Below are 24,435 nucleotides of genomic sequence, written 5' to 3' on the forward strand. Positions count from 1 at the left end.
CCAACAATTCAATCTTTGGTTACATATTCCTGAAAAGGCACATACGAAAGATACATTAATGCTGAATTAGAAAGACACTAAATCTGAAATTGCATAAATTGTAAAATGTTTACAAAAGGTCAGACTGGCCAAAATAACACCTATCTTTCTGAAGTATGTAATTATTGGATACAAAGATTTATATATATAAATCAGCTCCTATCTATGAAAAGTTTGACATCGCTAATTTTATTTATTCCTAGTGGATGACCCGTTTTTAAAGTGTGAATCCAAAAAATTTCTCTTTTTGATAAGGCCTGATATCTATCTCCTCCTCTGGCTCCCAATGTGACTTGCTCAATCCCTTGAAAAAGGAAGTGAGCCAGTCTATTGGTATGTGTAAAGAAATGTTTTGCAACTGGAGTCTTTGGAACCTCTGCTTCCAATGACAACAGATGCTCTCTTATTCGATCTTTGAGATTCCTTGAAGTGAAGCCAATGTATTGAAAATTGCAGAATGAGCAAGTTATAAGATAAATTACATACACAGAATTACAGTTAATGGATTCTCTTATTTTATAGGAAATCCCAGTCTGCATAGATTTAAAGCTATTGCCTACAAGTGCATAGTCACAGCATTTACAAGGTTTAGTACCACATTTATGAAAGCCAATATTAGTTGGTAGCCAGTTATTTTTTGTGTTCTCCCTGGTTTTGATTTTGGAAGAGAAATTCTTTCTTATTTTGTCACCTATAGTATCAGATCTGCTAGCAACAAAATTACAATTACCAGAGATCAACCTAAGATCAGCATCTCTCTCCAGCAATGTCAATCTCGTTTTGATTATATTGCAGATATCTCCAAACTGTCTACTGAATTTGGTGACAAAATTAATACCTTTTTTTTGTTTCAATCCCTGATCAGAATTTGAAATAATGCGATCTTTTAGTAAATTATTTCTATCAAAGCTTGACACTAAGTTAGACTGTTTTTTTAAATCCTCTAAATCATAACCTCTGGCTACCAAGCGCTCTGTCAAATCATTGGCATGTTTCCAATAATCACTTAGATTAGTACAGTTGCGTCTAAGTCTGATGTATTGGCCCTTTGGTATCCCCTTTTTTAAATGTTTGGGATGGGAGGAGTCTGCCCTAAGGATAGTGTTGCCACTTATTTCTTTCCTATATGATTCTGTAAATATTGTTTGACCATCATTCCTTAGATATATATCGAGGTAAGGAATGCTGTTGTGGGATGCACTGAAGGTGAACCTAAGATTACTATCATTACAATTGAGATAGTCTATGAAATGATTTAATTCTCCCTCAGTGCCATCCCACACTAGCAAAATATCGTCTATATACCTGGTATACATCTTAATATTGTTATGAAAGATGTTACTCTCACTGAAAATCTTTAGAATTTCAAAATTTGCCAAATAGAGATTTGCATACGAGGGGGCAAATTTTGCCCCCATCGCAGCACCCCTAAGTTGAATAAAAAATTCTCCATTGAAAATGAAAAAGTTTCTGTTCAATAGAAAAGATGTAGCCATTAAAATAAATTCTATCAAATCAGCATCATATCCAGAATATCTCTCCAGCATTTTTTTCATGGCATTTAGCCCCAGATTATGCGGGATACATGAGTATAAAGAGATTACATCTATGGTGACAAAAAGAAAGCTCTTTTCCATTCAAAATTTTGAATCAACCTGATCAGATGCTTGGTATCTCTTAGAAACCCAGGTAGCGATTGCACAATTGGTTGCAACTGGGCATCTACCCATTGGCCTAACTTCTCCCCCAGGGAGCCAATCGCAGAAATGATTGTGTATCTTTGGTAAAAATTTGAAAACCGGTACTCTTGTGTTCTCAACAAAGACGAAATCACATGTTTTGGTTGTGAGTATGGAGTTCTCCAGCCCCAAATCCAAAAGATGTCTTAATTCTTTCTGGAATTTGTTTGTAGGATTAAATGTCATTTTTTTATAAGTGTCAATGTCATCCAATTGCCTATAGGCTTCTTTTAGATAATCAGTTTTATTTAAGACTACAATGGAGCCTCCTTTATCCGAGTCAACAATCACTATATCTTGATTATTTTTTAATTTCATTAATGCCTGTGTCTCTTTATTACTTATATTTTTATAAGTGTGTTTGCCTGACTTTTCATTATCAATTACTTTCTCTGACAGAGAGATAAGATCTTGTTCCAAAATAGAATGGAAAAGCTCAATGACATCATTTCTAGCATTCACTGGATAAAAAACACTAGGTTTCGACTCTTTAATCAAACATTGTTTTGTATAACTACCAATCTCTAGATCAGCATCTTGTAGCTCACACAAAGACACTATGTCACAAAGATCTTTGAAATTACATGTATCATTAACTGTAACTGCGTCTTTCTGTGTGCCACCGGGCTGATCATCAGTGCCTAGATTTTTAAAATGTTTAGTTATGGTAATTTTACGGACAAATTTATTAATGTCCAACATCGTTTCAAATAAGTTGAAGTCCCTAGTTGGTGAGAAACCCAGTCCTTTACTTAATACAGAGATTTCATTAGGATCCAGTGTAGTTGATGATAAGTTGATTATTTGTCGTTTTTGTTGTTTTTCTTCTTCCACTGTGTGCGTCGACTCGGATACCTGGGTATCATTAGTCCCGGTACTGGATTCTCCTCTGGTTTTTCTTTTTGTTTTTCTTTTTTGTTGTTGATCACTGGATTCTCCCCGTTTTTTGGCTTAGCTCCCAGTTTAGAATCAATGTTTGCAGATGTTCTAATGGGTGTAGAAGTAGTAGGTACGGCTGGATCTATTACAGTTGTTGAGGATGAGCTTGTGTTAGTTTCACTTAAGCCTGCTGTACTTTCAAAGCTTGAAAAAGTGACTTTCCTTGGGTTCTTATCTTTGTTCTTATTTTGGTTGAAATTCTTCTGCTTGTTATTCTTATTTCTTTGCATCTTCCTCTCAGTATTCCAGCTGTATACTATACCCAGTTCGTAATCTTTGCAGTCTCTTTCATATTTCTTATATTTGTGGTCCGACAACTCCACACTCAATTTCTCCAAAGTCTCATCTAATTGGTTTTGATAGGGTATTAGTTTTTCGTCATCCTTAAATAACTCCAATTGTTTATCCATAGATTCAATTTCAACTAGTATGTTTTCTCTTTGTTCTTTTTTGAACTTCACCAGTTTCTCCATTAATATTAAGGAGCAATCTGACAGAGATTCATTCCATGTAGACATAAATTCTGGGTATTCCCTGTGAAATGCCGGAAACTTTTTAATTCTCAAACCTCTGGGAATTCTTTTTTCTTCCAGATATTGTTCTAAGAATTCTATATCCCACCAGAGTTTTAATTCCTTAATATGTGTCTCCCTGGGGGAGAAGTTAGGCCAATGGGTAGATGCCCAGTTGCAACCAATTGTGCAATCGCTACCTGGGTTTCTAAGAGATACCAAGCATCTGATCAGGTTGATTCAAAATTTTGAATGGAAAAAGAGCTTTCTTTTTGTCACCATAGATGTAATCTCTTTATACTCATGTATCCAGCATAATCTGGGGCTAAATGCCATGAAAAAAATGCTGGAGAGATATTCTGGATATGATGCTGATTTGATAGAATTTATTTTAATGGCTACATCTTTTCTATTGAACAGAAACTTTTTCATTTTCAATGGAGAATTTTTTATTCAACTTAGGGGTGCTGCGATGGGGGCAAAATTTGCCCCCTCGTATGCAAATCTCTATTTGGCAAATTTTGAAATTCTAAAGATTTTCAGTGAGAGTAACATCTTTCATAACAATATTAAGATGTATACCAGGTATATAGACGATATTTTGCTAGTGTGGGATGGCACTGAGGGAGAATTAAATCATTTCATAGACTATCTCAATTGTAATGATAGTAATCTTAGGTTCACCTTCAGTGCATCCCACAACAGCATTCCTTACCTCGATATATATCTAAGGAATGATGGTCAAACAATATTTACAGAATCATATAGGAAAGAAATAAGTGGCAACACTATCCTTAGGGCAGACTCCCCCCATCCCAAACATTTAAAAAAGGGGATACCAAAGGGCCAATACATCAGACTTAGACGCAACTGTACTAATCTAAGTGATTATTGGAAACATGCCAATGATTTGACAGAGCGCTTGGTAGCCAGAGGTTATGATTTAGAGGATTAAAAAAAACAGTCTAACTTAGTGTCAAGCTTTGATAGAAATAATTTACTAAAAGATCGCATTATTTCAAATTCTGATCAGGGATTGAAACAAAAAAAAGGTATTAATTTTGTCACCAAATTCAGTAGACAGTTTGGAGATATCTGCAATATAATCAAAACGAGATTGCCATTGCTGGAGAGAGATGCTGATCTTAGGTTGATCTCTGGTAATTGTAATTTTGTTGCTAGCAGATCTGATACTATAGGTGACAAAATAAGAAAGAATTTCTCTTCCAAAATCAAAACCAGGGAGAACACAAAAAATAACTGGCTACCAACTAATATTGGCTTTCATAAATGTGGTACTAAACCTTGTAAATGCTGTGACTATGCACTTGTAGGCAATAGCTTTAAATCTATGCAGACTGGGATTTCCTATAAAATAAGAGAATCCATTAACTGTAATTCTGTGTATGTAATTTATCTTATAACTTGCTCATTCTGCAATTTTCAATACATTGGCCTCACTTCAAGGAATCTCAAAGATCGAATAAGAGAGCATCTGTTGTCATTGGAAGCAGAGGTTCCAAAGACTCCAGTTGCAAAACATTTCTTTACACATACCAATAGACTGGCTCACTTCCTTTTTCAAGGGATTGAGCAAGTCACATTGGGAGCCAGAGGAGGAGATAGATATCAGGCCTTATCAAAAAGAGAAATTTTTTGGATTCACACTTTAAAAACGGGTCATCCACTAGGAATAAATAAAATTAGCGATGTCAAACTTTTCATAGATAGGAGCTGATTTATATATATAAATCTTTGTATCCAATAATTACATACTGCAGAAAGATAGGTGTTATTTTGGCCAGTCTGACCTATTGTAAACATTTTACAATTTATGCAATTTCAGATTTAGTGTCTTTCTAATTCAGCATTAATGTATCTTTCGTATGTGCCTTTTCAGGAATATGTAACCAAAGATTGAATTGTTGGCTCAATTACTTGCTTAAAGTTATTTTTTTCTTTTTTTCATTTTGACTGATACAGTCTTGGTGATGACCCTTAGATTACATTTTGCATTTATCTTATATACCCTAACGGCTATGGGTTAACTCACCTCTATTTTACTATTATTATCAAACTTTAGCAATTTTTAAATTAACATCAGATTATAGGCGTAACTTTTTTGGATGAATTGTTACGATTTAAAATGTTCCCAAATAAGAGTTTATTCCAAACATTCAAATTTTATATTTTGAATTATATTTTGTTCTTTATTTTGTATTTTTATTTTTGTGCTGTTACCTCTTAGGAACCCAATTGGTTCAGTCACATTTAAACAATGTATAATATGTTAATGGAATTGAATGAGTTAAAGGGTGGGTGTTTTTTGCACTTACCTAGCTTCTATGTGATTGGACTTTTTTGGTGTACCTGTGTGTTTAAAACAGCAGCTTCAGGTGATCTCTGTATGCTCTGATGAACTGCCCGTGAGGCAGGAAACGCGTCAGCAGTGGGGATTTCTATGTGCTGTGCCAGGTCTGTTTTAACGAACTCAATAAAATGATATTTTAATTTATACAATTATCTCTCTCTCTCTCTCTAAAATCCTATTGACTGAACTGTGAAACCTTGTTGCATAAATAGTATTAACCCCTAATCTGCCCTCCCTAACATCGCCGACACCTAACTTCAAACATTAACCCCTAATCTGCCGACTGGAGCTCACCTCTATTCTAATAAATGTATTAACCCCTAAAGCTAAGTCTAACCCTAACACTAACACCCCCCTAAGTTAAATATAATTTAAATCTAACGAAATTAATTAACTCTTATTAAATAAATTATTCCTATTTAAAGCTAAATACTTACCTGTAAAATAAATCCTAATATAGCTACAATATAAATTATAATTATATTATAGCTATTTTAGGATTTATATTTATTTTACAGGCAACTTTGTATTTATTTTAACCAGGTACAATAGCTATTAAATAGTTAAGAACTATTTAATAGCTAAAATAGTTTAAATAATTAAAAAATTATCTGTAAAATAAATCCTAACCTAAGTTACAATTAAACCTAACACTACACTATCAATAAATTTATTAAATAAAATACCTACAATTACCTACAATTAAACCTAACACTACACTATCAATACATTAATTAAATACAATATCTACAAATAAATACAATGAAATAAACTAACTAAAGTACAAAAAATAAAAAAGAACTAAGTTACAAAAAATAAAAACATATTTACAAACATCAGAAAAATATTACAACAATTTTAAACTAATTACACCTACTCTAAGCCCCCTAATAAAATAACAAAGCCCCCCAAAATAAAAAAATGCCCTACCCTATTCTAAATTACAAAAGTTCAAAGCTCTTTTACCTTACCAGCCCTGAACAGGGCCCTTTGCGGGGCATGCCCCAAATAATTCAGCTCTTTTGCCTGTAAAAAAAACACATACAATACCCCCCCCCCCAACATTACAACCCACCACCCACATACCCCTAACCTAACCCAAACCCCCCTTAAATAAACCTAACACTAAGCCCCTGAAGATCTTCCTACCTTATCTTCACCATACCAGGTTCACCGATCGATCCAGAAGAGCTCCTCCGATGTCTTGATCCAAGCCCAAGCGGGGGGCTGAAGATGTCCATGATCCGGCTGAAGTCTTCATCCAAGCGGGAGCTGAAGAGGTCCATGATCCGGCTGAAGTCTTCTATCAACGGCATCTTCAATCTTCTTTCTTCCGGAGCCATCATCTTCCAGCCAACGCGGAACATCCTCTTCTCCCGACGCCTACTCGCCAAATGACGGTTCCTTTAAATGACGTCATCCAAGATGGCGTCCGTCGAATTCCGATTGGCTGATAGGATTCTATCAGCCAATCGGAATTAAGGTAGGAAAATTCTGATTGGCTGATGGAATCAGCCAATCAGATTGAGCTCGCATTCTATTGGCTGATCGGAACAGCCAATAGAATGCGAGCTCAATCTGATTGGCTGATCGGATCAGCCAATCGGATTGAACTTCAATCTGGATTGGCTGATTCCATCAGCCAATCAGAATTTTCCTGATAGAATACTATCAGCCAATAGAATACTATCAGCCAATCGGAATTCGATGGACGCCATCTTGGATGACGTCATTTAAAGGAACCGTCATTCGGCGAGTAGGCGTCGGGAGAAGAGGATGTTCCGCGTCGGCTGGAAGATGATGGCTCCGGAAGAAAGAAGATTGAAGATGCCGTTGATAGAAGACTTCAGCCGGATCATGCACCTCTTCAGCTCCCGCTTGGATGAAGACTTCAGCCGGATCATGGACATCTTCAGCCCCCCGCTTGGGCTTGGATCAAGACATCGGAGGAGCTCTTCTGGATCGATCGGTGAACCTGGTATGGTGAAGATAAGGTAGGAAGATCTTCAGGGGCTTAGTGTTAGGTTTATTTAAGGGGGGTTTGGGTTAGATTAGGGGTATGTGGGTGGTGGGTTGTAATGTTGGGGGGGGTATTGTATGTGTTTTTTTTACAGGCAAAAGAGCTGAATTCTTTGGGGCATGCCCCGCAAAGGGCCCTGTTCAGGGCTGATAAGGTAAAAGAGCTTTTACCTTTTTTAATTTAGAATAGGGTAGGGCATTTTTTTATTTTGGGGGGCTTTGTTATTTTATTAGGGGGCTTAGAGTAGGTGTAATTAGTTTAAAATTGTTGTAATATTTTTCTAATGTTTGTAAATATTTTTTTTATTTTTTGTAACTTAGTTCTTTTTTTATTTTTTGTACTTTAGTTAGTTTATTTCATTGTATTTATTTGTAGGAATTGTTTTTAATTAATTTATTGATAGTGTAGTGTTAGGTTTAATTGTAGGTAATTGTAGGTATTGTATTTAATTAATTTATTGATAGTGTAGTGTTACGTTTAATTGTAGGTAATTGTAGGTATTTTATTTAATTAATTTATTGATAGTGTAGTGTTAGGTTTAATTGTAACTTAGGTTAGGATTTATTTTACAGGTAATTTTGTAATTATTTTAACTAGGTAACTATTAAATAGTTATTAACTATTTAATAGCTATTGTACCTGGTTAAAATAATTACAAAGTTGCCTGTAAAATAAATATTAATCCTAAAATAGCTATAATATAATTATAATTGATATTGTAGCTATATTAGGGTTTATTTTACAGGTAAGTATTTAGCTTTAAATAGGAATAATTTATTTAATAAGAGTTAATTTATTTCGTTAGATTTAAATTATATTTAACTTAGGGGGGTGTTAGTGTTAGGGTTAGACTTAGCTTTAGGGGTTAATCCATTTATTACAGTAGCGGCGAGATTAGGTCAGCAGATTAGGGGTTAATAATTGAAGTTAGGTGTCGGCGATGTTAGGGAGGGCAGATTAGGGGTTAATACTATTTATTATAGGGTTATTGAGGCGGGAGTGAGGCGGATTAGGGGTTAATAACTTTATTATAGTAGCGGTGAGATCCGCTCGGCAGATTAGGGGTCAATAATTGTAGGTAGCTGGCGGCGACGTTGTGGGGGGAAGGTTAGGGGTTAATAAATATAATATAGGGGTCGGCGGTGTTAGGGGCAGCAGATTAGGGGTACAAAAGTATAACGTAGGTGGCGGTCGGCAGATTAGGGGCTAAAAACATTTAATCGAGTGGCGGCGATGTGGGGGGACCTCGGTTTAGGGGTACATAGGTAGTTTATGGGTGTTAGTGTACTTTAGAGCACAGTAGTTAAGAGCTTTATAAACCGGCGTTAGCCCAGAAAGCTCTTAACTACTGACTTTTTTCTGCGGCTGGATTTTTGTCGTTAGATTTCTAACGCTCACTTTAGCCACGACTCTAAATACCGGAGTTAGAAAGATCCCATTGAAAAGATAGGATACGCAATTGACGTAAGGGGATCTGCGGTAAGGAAAAGTCGCGGCTGGAAAGTGAGCGTTAGACCCTTTCCTGACTGACTCCAAATACCGGCGGTAGCCTAAAACCAGTGTTAGGAGCCTCTAACGCTGGTTTTGACGGCTACCGCCAAACTCTAAATCTAGGCCTAACTAAATTATTTTTGAGTTTTTCTTATTTAGGTAAATCTGTACAGATAAAATTCTGTAGTGCACTCTCCAAAAGATTGAATGCAAGTAAACCTTTTAAATAAAGAAATGCCTAGTGTTTAGGTGAAGAAAAAAAAAGAAAAGACCTTTTGTCAAGTTTGTTTTAACCACTATACTGCAGTAAAAGTTGTTGAACTGTCTTTTGATCCATTCTTTGCTTTGCATGCGGGTACCAGTCCCAGAACTGGACTCTGGGTAATCTATGACTGTTTCCTATGATGTGTATCTTCAGAACATAAAGACTATCCTTCTCTGGACTGTGCCTTGCCTGTTGGAATTAAGGACCTGTTACGCTGTTACAGTCATCCACATTTAAATTAGGGGAGTATTGTTTTAACTTGTTCACTTATATTGCTTGTTTTGTATTCTCTTTAAGTGTGTTATTTTTGTTGATCATATGGGTTATAAAAAGTCATATAGCTTTGTCTGCAGAAAAGTATGCCTTATTTGTATTAGTACACATTATAGTTTATGTACTTAACAAAGTAACCCTCTAGAGAAGTTTAACTCTAAACCTTGCAGTATTATAACCTATTGAATGGCCCACTGAGTATAGAGAATATGTTTGCACCTTTAGCGTTTAAAGAAAATACTGCAATATCTCAGAATATTCTAGACCCTTCACCATTGTAGAACACAGAAGGCTCCCCATGTTTTTGGGAGTATAATTATAGTGATATTGAGGGTATATTTTCTATGTACAATAGCTCTTATTGGATCTGTGTTATGAAAGCAAATGTATTTTTCCCTTTTATTAACTGGTATGGTGTCTGCGCTTTGAGTTTTGTAAATGTTTGTCAGTCAAAAGAATTATCTTACCATAAAGATGTGTTTACCTTTAAGAGATTTTGTAGTTTTAATAATGTTATGATTGTATTCTTTCCTTATACAGGAGTACGAGATAATTTAGGTTTCATAAAATAATTAGTTGACTAGTAGTGTCTATTTAAGATGAGAAAGCTGATTATATTAAGATCATAGTTGGAGAATTATAAACATTGCATAAAGTAGCTTTGCAGAATAAAGCAACACTAGGTTATTTTATTTTTAGTAGTTCAAAGAGAAAGTGTGAAGAAATTAATTTTAAAGAAAAATATGTTTGACGGTTTTATTTTTGTTGCAGGGCAGGCTTTAGCACAAATTACTTAGCATAGCCGTACAGCCTCTTGATGAAGTCTAGCAGTTTTTACTTGCTTAGTATTCATGAATTATCATGTAAATTGTATAGAGAAGCTGTGAGTTATTCTCTATAAAAGTATAATCAATGTATTTAGTTTGTATTATATATCCATAATGTTTAATTGGTTTTAAATGACATAGGATAAGTTAAGCTATTAAAAGAATGGTGATGCTTACAAAAAGGTGAAAGAAGTTTTTGTTGGACATAATTGTGATTGTATCAGGGTGTGTGCTCATCTTGTGCTGTTTTGTTTCCATCTTAGACTCCTTCTGACTAGAGTGTCTGCTTGCTATGAGGATCCACCTGCTTTCCTTGTCTACCCCATGAACAAACCATCGGACTTCCAGCATATACCTGCAGATGGACACTGGCAAAGCACCCCTACTGCAAATGGACTATGGTATTGAAGCAGAGTGTTTGAGGAAGGTGGAGCTCTAAAAGGACAAAGACTGTTCTTAAAGTGATCAGAGGCCACCCAGAGATACTTGTGCTGTTCTCATGTCATACTTCACTGTGGAGAATGTACAGAGCAAGAAACTGTCAGAAAAATTGGGGGGTGCTAGCTATGCAAGTTGAGAAATAAAGATGCAGCATTGCATGGGGGAAGATAGGGGGCTAGTTGGGTCTTTGTGCAGATAGATGAGGATGCTGGGAGGTAGACAAGAGAGTACTGGAGGGGCCATACCTATGTGCAGTGAAAAATTGTGCCCCATTGGCCTATTTAGTTTTTAAAATTTTGTCTATTTATTATAGCAGGAAACATAAATACACTTCCCTACAGTATTATCACATAAATTCATGTTATACCGAAGTATTAGGTGTATATTGTTGTTAACAGATTTACTAATTTTCTGTGCTTTTCTTTTTATGTTATTCTAGTAGAATAAAAGAGTGGTATGTTAGGATATATTAGCATTACCGTCGCCAATTTGTCTTAGGCATCCATTTTGTCTAAGAATGGTTAATTATAACACCTTATTATGTAGTGAGAAATATGCTGATGTTAGTCAGACTTGCATAGCCAGAAATGGCCCTGAGAATGTCCCTGATGATGTGCTTGGATGCACTGTTGTCTCTATAAGATGTCAAACGGCCTTGATTTGTGCTGGTCTATGCGGTTCAGATGTACTCTTATCTAAAACTAGGTATTTCTGTAGAAATACTCACTAACACTCCTTTTTACCAATTATATTTTAATGAGCTTCTTTTGTTCCTGAAGAAATACTATGTAAGATGAAATGGTTATGAACACGTCATTGTTTAACCCTATATGATGTAACGATTGCCTATAAAAAGTATTATGCATCTTCTAATAAACAGAACAGCTTTTAGACTGACTGCTGCGTGGTCTGATTCCTGTTCTCTGGATATCTCGTCACCAAATAACCCATTCAGTTCTAGGTATAGGATACGGCCAAGTGCTGACTGACACTTCCCCCCTGAAAATAACACCTAACAGCGAGGCCGTAGGACGGCCCTGTTTAAGGTTAGGTTTAATATACATGCAGATTCCTCCCCCTCTTTTACTACTCCTGTCCATTCTAAAAAAAAAGGATTACCCTCTAAGTTAACTGCCAGTCATGTGACTCATACTACCAAGTTTCAGTTATAATGATACCATAGCCCTCTTCTGCAACTAATAGATACAGCTCCCCCATTTTACCCATCATGCTTCTTGCATTTGCTGTCATACATTTAATTTTCATATGCTTTCTGCTGCTACTTGGTGCACTTTCTTAAACTTTCTAATGTGACATTTCCTAAGTGTACCCCTCTGTCATCCCTTCCTTGAAATATTATAGATGTCACATATTCAGACTGATCAGTCTGTTCTATTATGCTTGGACTAGTTTAAATGATTCTTTAAATGTGCTACTATCCTCTCCCCTAAAACACCTGCACCCATGTACTCCATCCCTACTGTACAAATTGTACCCAAGTGAAAAAACAGAATTTATGTTTACCTGATAAATTTCTTTCTCCTACGGTGTGTCCGGTCCACGGCTTCATCCATACTTGTGGGCTATTCTCATTTATACTGCCTATCTAAATAATGGCAGTGTACTTTTTAAATCCATGACCCTATAACATGTTTAATTATTGCCATCCTGCTGTGTCTGCTGCTCTCTTCAAAGCTGATCTTCTATTTTAAAGGGATATGAACCCCCCCCCCCAAAAAAAAAATCTGATTCAGACAGAGAATACAATTTTAAAAACATTTCCAATTTACTTCTATAACCAAATTTGCTTTGTTCCCATTATATTCTGTACTGAAGAAATACCTAGATAGCCTCTGAAGCACTACATGGCCGGAAATAGTGCTGCCATCTAAAGCTCTTGCAAATGGTTAACATTCTTGCAAAACTGCTGCCATATAGTGCTCTAGAAATGGGCTGGCTCCTAAGCTTCCATCCATGCTAAGATAACAAAGAAAAAATGATAATAAAAGTAAATTAGAAAGTTGTTTAAAATCCCAAGCTCTATCTGAATAATGAAAGAAAAAATTTGAGGTTTCATATCCCTTTAACGGTGCCAGTTGCTGATGTCCTGCACATTTACACTGGGTGCCACCATCTTGGAGTGTAGGTATTCTCACACCCTGGGACAGAAGCAGTGCGCATTCACAGAACAGTGATGTTGCCGGCTTTTTACCATCTGTACTGTGCATGACTGACCATGAACTTTATATATTTGCAGCCCCTGCATTGCTCTATATTATTCATGTAGCTTTTTATACAAGTTATTTAGCTATTACACTGTGTATAAAAACTGCACAAATATAAAACCTCACACACTGTACAGGTAGCCCTCAGTTTACGCTGGGGTTAGGTTCCAGAAGGAATGGTTAAAAATCGAAACTGTTGTAAATTGAAACCCAGTTTATAATGTAAGTCAATGGGAAGTGAGGGAGATAGGTTCCAGGCCCCTCTCAAAATTGTCATAAGTAACACCTAATACATTATTTTTAAAGCTTTGAAATGAAGACTTTAAATGCTAAACAGCATTATAATCACACAACACAGAATATATAATTAAACTAAGTTAAATTAACAAAAAACATAATTTATGTTTACCTGATAAATTTCTTTCTCCTACGGTGTGTCCGGTCCACAGCTTCATCCTTACTTGTGGGATATTCTCATTCCCTACAGGAAGTGGCAAAGAGAGCACAACAGCAGAGCTGTCCATATAGCTCCCCCTCTAGCTCCGCCCCCCAGTCATTCGACCGACGGTCAGGAGAAAAAGGAGAACCATAGGGTGCAGTGGTGACTGCAGTGTATAAAAAACAAAAATTATAAACCTGACTAAAAGCCAGGGCGGGCCGTGGACCAGACACACCGTAGGGGAAAGAAATTTATCAGGTAAACATAAATTCTGTTTTCTCCTACATTGGTGTGTCCGGTCCACGGCTTCATCCTTACTTATGGGAACCAATACCAAAGCTTTAGGACACGGATGAAGGGAGGGAACAAGTCAAGTAACCTAAACGGAAGGCACCACTGCTTGTAAAACCTTTCTCCCAAAAATAGCCTCCGAAGAAGCATAAGTATCCAATTTGTAAAATTTGGCAAAAGTATGCAGAGAAGACCACGTCGCTGCCTTACAGATCTGTTCAACAGAAGCCTCGTTCTTGAAGGCCCATGTGGAAGCCACAGCTCTAGTAGAATGAGCAGTAATTCGTTCAGGAGGCTGCCATCCGGCAGTCTCATAAGCCAATCGGATGATGCTTTTTAACCAGAAGGAAAGAGAGGTAGCAGTAGCTTTCTGACCTCTCCTCTTACCAGAATAGACGACAAACAATGAAGATGTCTGTCTAAAATCTTTTGTTGCTTCTAAATAGAATTTTAAAGCACGAACCACATCTAGATTGTGTAACAAGCGTTCCTTTTTAGAAACTGGATTAGGACACAGAGAAGGAACAACTATCTCCTGGTTAATATTCCTATTGGAAACCACTTTTGGAAGAAAACCAGGTTTTGTACGAAAAACAACCTTATCTGTATGGAACACCAGATAGGGTGAATTACACTGCAAAGCAGACAATTCAGAAACTCTTCTAGCAGAAGAAATAGCAACCAAAAACAAAACTTTCCAAGATAGTAACTTAATATCTATGGAATGTAAAGGTTCAAACAGAACCCCTTGAAGAACAGAAAGAACTAGATTTAGACTCCATGGAGGAGTCACAGGTCTGTAGACAGGCTTGATTCTGACCAAATGCCTGTACGAACGCCTGAACATCTGGCACAGCTGCCAGACGTTAATGTAACAAGACAGACAGAGCAGATATCTGTCCCTTTAAAGAACTAGCTGACAGACCTTTCTCCAAACCCTCTTGGAGAAAGGAAAGAATCCTTGGAATTCTAATTTTACTCCATGAGTAACCCTTGGATTCGCACCAATAGAGATATTTCTGCCATATCTTATGGTAAATTCTCCTGGTTACAGGCTTTCTAGCCTGGACCAGAGTATCTATAACTGATTCTGAAAACCCACGCTTAGATAGAATCAAGCGTTCAATCTCCAAGCAGTCAGCTGCAGAGAAACTAGGTTTGGATGTTCGAATGGGCCTTGCACTAGAAGGTCCTGTCTCAATGGTAGCTTCCATGGTGGAACCGATGACATATTCACCAGGTCTACATACCAAGTCCTGTGTGGCCACGCAGGAGCTATTAGAATCACCAAAGCCTTCTCCTGTTTGATCCTGGCTACTAGCCTGGGGAGTAGAGGAAACGGTGGAAAGACATACGCTAGATTGAATGACCAAGGCGCCACCAATGCATCCACCAATGTCGCCTTGGGTTCCCTGGACCTGGACCCATAGCGTGGAACTTTGGAGTTCTGACGAGACGCCATCAGATCCAGATCTGGAATGCCCCATAGTTGAGTTAGCTGGGCAAAGACCTCCGGGTGAAGTTCCCACTCCCCCGGATGGAAAGTCTGACGACTCAAATAATCCAAGTTACAAAGGATGGAGGCGGCGCCAAAAAGAGGCTATCTGGCACTCAAACAATTAATTTATATGAAAAACTTATAAGTTTCAGGTTCAAAAATTATTAATATGTCAGTTTAGGAGAGAAGGCTCTAAATTACTCACAATGGATTGGCAGCTAACAATATATATATATCTATACAATTGGAACTTAGGATCTGGTTTGAATTATTTATATTTCCTTATGTTAACTCAGACCAATATATTAAATTATTGATTCCTAAAAAATGCAAGGTGCTGCAGGTTCTAATATCGGAAAACAATTTTTATTACAAATAACCTCCATGCACTGCGCCACAGACGGCTGAGCAATGGCATGAAGAACTCGACAAGCTTTTGAGAGCTTTGACTTCCTGACCTCCGTCAGAAAGATTTTCATTTCTACCGAATCTAATATTGTTCCCAGGAAGGGAACCCTTGTGACCAGGGACAGAGAACTTTTTTCTATGTTCACCTTCCACCCGTGAGACCTTAGAAAGGCTAGAACAATATCCGTGTGAGCCTTGGCTCTGGGAAGAGAAGACGCCTGTATCAAGATGTCGTCTAGGTAAGGTGCTACTGCAATGCCCCGCGGTCTTAGTACCGCTAGAAGTGACCCTAGCACCTTTGTGAAAATTCTTGGAGCGGTGGCCAACCCGAAGCGAAGGGCCACAAACTGGTAATGCTTGTCCAGAAAGCCGAATCTTAGGAACTGATGGTGATTTTTGTGGATTGGAATATGCAGGTATGCATCCTTTAGGTCCACAGTAGTCATATATTGACCTTCCTGGATCATAGGCAGAATTGTTCGAATTGTTTCCATCTTGAATGATGGAACTCTTAGAAATTTGTTTAGGATTTTTAGGTCCAGAATTGGCCTGAACATTCCCTCCTTTTTGGGAACTACAAACAAGTTTGAGTAAAAACCCAGTCCTTGTTCTGCTTTTGGAACTGGGTGAATCACCCCCATTTTGATAAGGTCTTCTACGCAATGTAAGAATGCCTGTTTCTTTGGTCTGAAGACAAGCGAGAAAGATGGAAACTTCCCTTTAGTGGAAGGTCCTTGAATTCTAGGAGATACCCCTGAGAGACAATCTCTAAAGCCCAGGGGTCTGGAACATCTCTTGTCCAAGCCTGAACAAAGAGAGAGAGTCTGCCCCCCACCAGATCCGGTCCCGGATCGGGGGCTATCCTTTCATGCTGACTTGGTTGGAGCAGCAGGCTTCTTGGCCTGTTTTCCCTTGTTCCAGCCATGCAATGGTTTCCATGCTGGTTTGGACTGGGATGTGTTACCCTCTTGTCTAGAGGCTGTAGAGCCAGAAGCCGGTCCGTTCCTGAAATTGTGAAAGGAACGAAAATTAGACTTATTTTTTGCTTTGAAAGGTCTATCCTGTGGAAGGGCGGGGCCCTTTCCCCCAGTGATTTCTGAAATAATCTCTTTCAATTCTGGCCCGAATAGGGTCTTACCCTTGAAAGGAATATTAAGTAATTTATTTTTGGACGACACGTCCGCCGACCAAGATTTTAGGCAAAGCGCTCTGCGCGCCACTATTGCAAAACATGAATTTTTCGCCGCCAATTTCGCTAATTGAAAAGCGGCATCTAAAATAAAGGAATTAGCCAACTTCAGTGCATGAATTCTGTCCATGACCTCCTCATAAGAAGTCTCTTTCTGAATTTTCTAGTTCATCGAACCAAAAAGACGCCGCCGTGGTGACAGGAATAATGCACGAAATTGGTTGCAGAAGATAACCTTGCTGAACAAATATTTTCTTAAGTAAACCTTCTAGTTTTTTATCCATAGGATCTTTGAAAGCGCAACTGTCCTCTATTGGTAAAGTTGTGCACTTAGCTAATGTAGAAACTGCCCCCTCTACCTTAGTGACCGTCTGCCATGCGTCCCTTCTGGGGTCAACAATGGGGAACATTTTCTTAAATATAGGAGGGGGAACAAATGGTACACCTGGCTTCTCCCACTCCTTGGTCACTATATCCGCCACCCTCTTGGGTATCGGAAACGCCTCAGACTGCACTGGAACTTCTAAAAATTTGTCCATTTTGCACAATTTTTCTGGAATCACCAAAGGATCACAATCATCCAGAGTAGTTAGCACCTCCTTAAGTAGGGTGCAGAGGTGTTCTAGTTTAAATTTAAATGCAATGGTATCAGTCTCTGCCTGCTGAGAAACATTTCCTGTGTCAGAAATTTCTCCCTCAGACAGGCCCTCCCTCACCACCAACTCAGATTGATGTGAGGGTACCACAGATGAATTATCCCCTGCGTCTGCTTGCTCATCCTCTGTATATAAAACTGAGCAATCACGCCTTCTAAGATAAACAGGCAGCTTAGATAAAAATGCTTCTAAAGAATTATTCATTACTGCAGCTAATTGCTGCATAGTAACAGCCATAGGCGCGTCAGGTGTACTAGGTATCGCTGGCGCGGGCAAAGCTGTCGTTGACACAGAAGGAGAGGATGATGAACTATCCCCACTACCTTCATTTGAAGAATCATCTTGGGCAACATTTTTAAATGTGACAGTACTGTCCTTTATTTGTTTGGACCCTATGGCACAATTTGCACAAACATTTAATGGTGGAACCACCTTATCCTCCATGCACACAGAACATAGGCTATCTGAAGGCACAGACATGTTAGACAAACCTAGGCAGCTTTTTTAATGCAAAAAAATAATTTTAGACAAAAACGTTACTGTCTCTTTAAATAATAAAGAAGCACACTTTATTACTGAAACGTCAGAAAAACAACAAAGCAATATCCAATTTTTCTGAAATTTTCACCGTAGTGTCTTAAAGCTATGAAAGTATTGCACACCAAGTTTTATAACAATTGACCCTTAAATGCCCAAACCGGAGCTGATAACAGCAATCAATTGGTTAATACACTACAGTCCCCTGCCACAGTCTCCACCACAGCTTTTACCTTCCTTATGGGTTATGAAAAAACGAATAAACCTTTTATAAGTCCTTTTCTAAGCCTCTTGACTTCCCACGTGAAGTTGCATGAACCTTCTGCTGAAAGTCAACTGCGCAACTGAGGCGCGAAAATGAGGCCTCCTCCCACTGTCATCCAGAGTGAAGGGGCCTTTCTGACCAAAATAGGTGTCTAAACGGCTGCCAGGCGCAACTAACATACCCAAAAAGTGTTTTAAAGTTTGAAAAAACACTTGAAGTCACTTAAACATGATAAAAAGCAAATGACTTAGCCCACAATAGTGTCAACCAGCATAGAGCCCTAGTTATAAGCCTTAATTCTGTTACTGAGTCTAAGAAAATGGCTTACCTATCCCCTAAGGGATAACTGACAGTCTTTTAGCATTACCTGGTCTTGTTAGAATAGTGACTGATCATACCTGAAGCAGATAAGCCTGCAAACTGTTCCCCCTTGAAAGTTCTCTGGTTCAACAATCCTACGTGGGAACAGCAAAGGATTTTAGTTACTGGTGCTAAAATCATATTCCTCATGAACAGAAATCTTCTTCATTTTCTGTTGCAGAGTAAATAGTACAAACCGGCACTATTTTAAAATAACAAACTCTTGATAGAAGAAATAAAAAACTACAACTAACACCACATACTCTTTACCATCCCCGTGGAGATGCTACTTGTACAGAGCGGCAAAGAGAATGACTGGGGGGCGGAGCTAGAGGGGGAGCTATATAGACAGCTCTGCTGTTGTGCTCTCTTTGCCATTTCCTGTAGGGAATGAGAATATCCCACAAGTAAGGATGAAGCCGTGGACCGGACACACCAATGTAGGAGAAATCAGCCCAGTGCTCTAAAAAGTCAAACCCCTAATTTTCATGCCATGTTTTTAACCATGAATTAACTGACCATAGCTACTTCTGCCTTACTAAGTTAGCACATGGCACTGGTAACATCTCTGAAAATATTACCTTGGAGGTCCTTGATTTAAAGTTGCTACCTAACTCCCTTAAGTCATTTTTAGGACACTCCATCTCCCGCCGATTTCTTCATTAGTGCATGCACCATGACTGCAGGATCAGAACAAGATCCCTCTTACAGTGTATCCATATGCTCTATAATATGCCTAACATGCACCCCTGGAAGACCGCAAACAGTTTTATTTCATGGGTCTGAATGACAAATTACTATTATTTATAGTCACCCATCGTTACTCCAATCCCTTGTTTGCCCAAACTCACTTGGTTCTGAAACTCTTTACTTAAACAGAGAAATTTACTATAACAGAGTAAATAAACACAGCAAACTCTGTCACAGAGCAAGCTCCCAGAGTTACTGAGCTAAATTTATAACTTAGGCCCACACAGGTGAAACTAACCCCTCCCCTAATTACACACAACAAGATAGGGGGTAAAAAAGAAAACAGTTAAAAGCAAGCTTAAATAAAAATAGTTTAATATAAGTTTAAACTGCACCCCTTACACAGTAAACAATTGAAAAACTCCCTTGGTTTTGAAACTCTTTACTTAAACTGAGAAGCTTACTTTAACAGAGAAAAAGAATGCAGCAAACTCACAGAGCAAGCTTCAGGAGTTCCTGAGCTAATTCTATATTTTAGGCCCACACAGGTAAAACTAATTTTCTGATGTATAATAAGACTTGATTTCATGGTAAAACATTTCCCACATTGAGAACATGAAAAAGCTTTCTCTCCAGTATGAATTTTTTGATGTGTTATAAGACTTGATTTTTGAGTAAAACATTTCCCACATTCAGAACATGAAAAAGTTCTCTCCAGTATGAATTTTCTGATGTGTAATAAGACTTGATTTTAGAGTAAAACATTTCCCACATTCAGAACATGAAAAAGCTTTCTCTCCTGTATGAATTTTCTGATGTGCAATAAGATTTGCTTTCCAAACAAAACACTTCCCACATTCAGAACATGAAAAAGATTTCTCTCCTGTATGAATTTCCTGATGTTGATTAAGAGTTGATTTCTCCGTAAAACACTTCCCACATTCAGAACATGAAAAAGCTTTCTCTCCTGTATGAATTTTCTGATGTGCAATAAGATTTGCTTTCCAAACAAAACACTTCCCACATTCAGAACATGAAAAAGATTTCTCTCCTGTATGAATTTTCTGATGTTGATTAAGAGTTGATTTCTCCGTAAAACACTTCCCACATTCAGAACATGAAAAAGATTTCTCTCCTGTATGAATTTTATTATGTTTATCAAGATTTGATTTCTGAGTAAAACATTTTTCACATTCAGAACATGAAAAAGTTTTCTCTCCAGTATGAATTTTCTGATGTTTATTAAGAGTTGATTTGCCCCTAAAACACTTCCCACATTCAGAACATGAAAAAGCTTTCTCTCCTGTATGAATTTTCTGATGTGCAATAAGATTTGCTTTCCAAGCAAAACACTTCCCACATTCAGAACATGAAAAAGATTTCTCTCCTGTATGAATTTTCTGATGTTTATTAAGACTTGATTTCTGAGTAAAACATTTCCCACATTCAGAACATGAAAAAGCTTTCTCTCCTGAATGAATTTTCTGATGTGTATTAAGATTTGATTTCCGAGTAAAACATTTCTCACATTCAGAACATGAAAAAGTTTTCTCTCCAGTATGAATTTTCTGATGTTTATTAAGAGTTGATTTGCCCATAAAACACATCCCACATTCAGAACATGAAAAAGCTTTCTCTCCTGTATGAATTTTATTATGTATATCAAGATTTGATTTCCGAGTAAAACATTTCTCACATTCAGAACATGAAAATTTTTTCTCTCCAGTATGAATTTTCTGATGTTTATTAAGACTTGATTTGTCCGTAAAACACTCCCCACATTGAGAACATGAAAAAGCTTTCTCTCCTGTATGAAATTTCTGATGCATAATAAGATGTGATTTTTGATTAAAACCTTTCCCATATTCAGAACAGGAAAATTCTCTCTCTCTTGCATATATTGTCTGATGTCTAAGATTTGATTTCTGAGTAAAACATTTCTCACATTCAGAACATGAAAATGTTTTCTCTCCTGTATGAATTTTCAGACTTAGAAGATTTGGTTTCCTTGAAAAACATGTCCCATATTCAGAACATACATTGCCCACATGGCGTCTTGGATTACTGCAGTTAGTAAATTCACCTGTTGATAAGAAATACAATAGGATTAATGTTAGTTATTGATGACATAATTCTAATTTGAGGACATTTTAACTGTTCTAAATGAGTGTCTACCACAAGAGTAAGGGGAAGGCTACGATGACCCCTACACCTTTCCCCAGCTTCATGCTAACACTTAATAGGATAGTAAAGTCCAAATTAAACTTTCATGATTCAGATAGGGCATGTAATTATAAACAACTTACTAATTTACTTTTATCATCAATTTTGCTTTGTTCTCTTGGTATTTAGTTGAAAGTTAACCCAGGTAGGCTCATATACTAATTTTCTAAGCCCTTGAAGGCTGTCTCTTATATGAATGCATTTGACAGTTTTTCACAGCTGGAGAGCGTTAGTTCATGTGTTTCATATAGATAATACTGTGCTCATGCACAAGAAGTTATTTAAGAGTCAGCACTAACTGCCTGAAATGCAAGTCTGTCATAAGATCTGAGAAAAGGAGGTGGTATGCAGAGGCTTAGATAGAAGCTAATTAGAGGTAAAAAACATAATTTATGTAAGAACTTACCTGATAAATTCATTTATTTCATATTAGCAAGAGTCCATGAGCTAGTGATATATGGGATATACATTCCTACCAGGAGGGGCAAAGTTTCCCAAACATCAAAATGCCTATAAATGCACCCCTCACCACACCCACAATTCAGTTTAACGAATAGCCAAGAAGTGGGGTGATAAGAAAGGAGCGAAAGCATCAAACAAGGAATTGGAATAATTGTGTTTTATACAAAAAAATCATAACCACCACAAAAAAGGGTGGGCCTCATGGACTCTTGCTAATATGAAAGAAATTAATTAATCAGGTAAGTTCTTACATAAATTATGTTTTCTTTCATGTAATTAGCAAGAGTCCATGAGCTAGTAACGTATGGGATAGCAGATACCCAAGATGTGGAACTTCCACGCAAGAGTCACTAGAGAGGGAGGGATACAAATAAAAACAGCCAATTCCGCTGAAAAAATAATCCACAACCCAAATCAAAAAGTTTTAATCTGATAATGATAAAAACTGAAATTATAAGCAGAAGAATCAAACTGAAACAGCTGCCTGAAGTACTTTTCTACCAAAAACTGCTTCAGAAGAAGAGAAAACATCAAAATGGTAGAATTTAGTTAAAGTATGCAAAGAAGACCAAGTTGCTGCTTTGCAAATCTGATCATCAGAAGCTTCATTCCTAAAAGCCCAGGAAGTAGAAACTGACCTAGTAGAATGAGCCGTAATCCTTTGAGGCGTGATGAATCAAAGACTTTAACCAAGACACCAAAGAAATGGCAGAAGACTTCTGAACTTTCCTAGAACCAGAAAAGATAACAAATAGACTAGAAGTTTTCCTGAAATCTTTAGTAGCTTCAACATATTTCAAAGCTCTTACTACATCCAAAGAATGTAAAGATCTCTCCAGAGAATTCTTAGGATTAGGACACAATGAAGAGACAACAATTTCTCTACTAATGTTGTTAGAATTCACAACTTTAGGTTAAAAACTAAATGAAGTCTGCAACACCGCCTTATCCTGATGAAAAATCAGAAAAGATTCACAAGAAAGAGCAGATAACTCAGAAACTCTTCTAGCAGAAGAGATGGCCAAAAGGAACAAAACTTTCCAGGAAAGTAATTTAATATCCAGAGAATGCATAGGTTCAAACGGAGGAGCCTGTAAAGCCCTCAGAACCAAATTAAGACTCCAAGGAGGAGAGATTGACTTAATGACAGGCTTGATACGAACCAAAGCCTGTACAAAACAATGAATATCAGGATGATTAGCAATCTTTCTGTGAAAAAGAACAGAAAGAGCAGAGATTTGTCCCTTCAAGGAACTTGCAGACAAACCTTTTTCCAAACCATCCTGAAGAAACTGTAAAATTCTAGGAATTCTAAAAGAATCCCAAGAGAATTTATGTGAGGAACACCAAGAAATGTAAGTCTTCCAGACTCTGTAATAGATCTTTCTAGACACAGATTTACGAGCCTGTAACATAGTATTAATCACTGAGTCAGAGAAACCTCTATGACTAAGTATTAAGCGTTCAATCTCCGTACCTTCAAATTTAATGATTTGAGATCCTGATGGAAAAACTGACCTTGAGATAGAAGGTCTGATCTTAACGGAAGTGTCCAAGGTTGGCAACTGGCCATCCGAACAAGATCCGCATACCAAAACCTGTGTGGCCATGCTGTAGCCACCAGCAGTACAAACAAATCCTCCATTAGGATTTTGGAAATCACTTTTGGAAGAAGAACTAGAGGCGGAAAGATATAAGCAGGTTGATAATTCCAAGGAAGTGACGTGTCCACCGCTTCCGCCTAAGGATCCCTGGATCTGGACAGATACCTGGGAAGTTTCTTGTTTAGATGAGAGGCCATCAGATCTATTTCTGGAAGTCCCCAGATTTGAACAATCTGAAGAAATACCTCTGGGTGAAGAGACCATTTGCCCAGATGTAACGTCTGGCGACTGAGATAATCCGCTTCCCAATTGTCTATACCTGGGATGTGAACCGCAGAAACTAGACAGGAGCTGGATTCCGCCCAAACAAGTATCCGAGATACTTCTTTCATAGCCTGAGGACTGTGAGTCCCCCTTAATGATTGACATATGCCACGGTTGTGACATTGTCTGTCTGAAAACAAATAAACGATTCTCTCTTCAGAAGAGGCCAGAACTGAAGAGCTCTAAAAATCACACAAAATCAACAATCAACAATTCCAAAATGTTGATTGGTAATCTCACCTCCTGAGATTCACAAACCCCCTGCACTGTCAGAGATCCCCATACAGCTCCCCAACCTGAAAGACTCGCATCTGTTGAGATCACAGTCCAGGTTGGACGAACAAAAG

General features: G+C 37.6%; 1 pseudogene; it reads right to left on the reverse strand.

Moving 5' to 3' along the window:
- Positions 1–19,833: 19,833 nt before the first annotated feature.
- The window catches only part of LOC128657231 (oocyte zinc finger protein XlCOF6-like), a 157,798-nt pseudogene continuing 153,196 nt past the window's right edge, over positions 19,834–24,435 (reverse strand).

This window comes from Bombina bombina, chromosome 4, assembly GCF_027579735.1.
Source record: "Bombina bombina isolate aBomBom1 chromosome 4, aBomBom1.pri, whole genome shotgun sequence".
In the NCBI taxonomy this organism is placed as follows: Eukaryota; Metazoa; Chordata; class Amphibia; order Anura; family Bombinatoridae; genus Bombina; species Bombina bombina.